We start from the raw sequence: 351 nt of genomic DNA on the forward strand, positions 1-351 counted from the left end.
CTATAGGGTTGCTATGAGTAGGAATCAACTTGATGGCAACAGGTTTGGTTTGGGTACCCCTGAATATGGGGAATTTATGCATACATACATATGTACTCATCTAGGAGCAAGTACGGAACTGTATGATCATATAGTATTAACTTTTTTTTATTGTGCTTTATGCTATTGATAGCTATATTTAGGAGGCAGCAGCCATAGTGGCACAGTGGTTAAGCTCTAGGCTGCTAACTGAAATGCTGGCAGTTCGAACCCACAAACTGCCCCTTGGGAACCCTATGGGGCATGGGGCAGTTCTACTCTGTCCTATAGGGTCGCTATGAGTCAGAATCAACTTGACGGCAACAAGTTTGG

The sequence above is a fragment of the Elephas maximus genome, chromosome 2, assembly GCF_024166365.1.
Source record: "Elephas maximus indicus isolate mEleMax1 chromosome 2, mEleMax1 primary haplotype, whole genome shotgun sequence".
NCBI lineage: Eukaryota > Metazoa > Chordata > Mammalia > Proboscidea > Elephantidae > Elephas > Elephas maximus.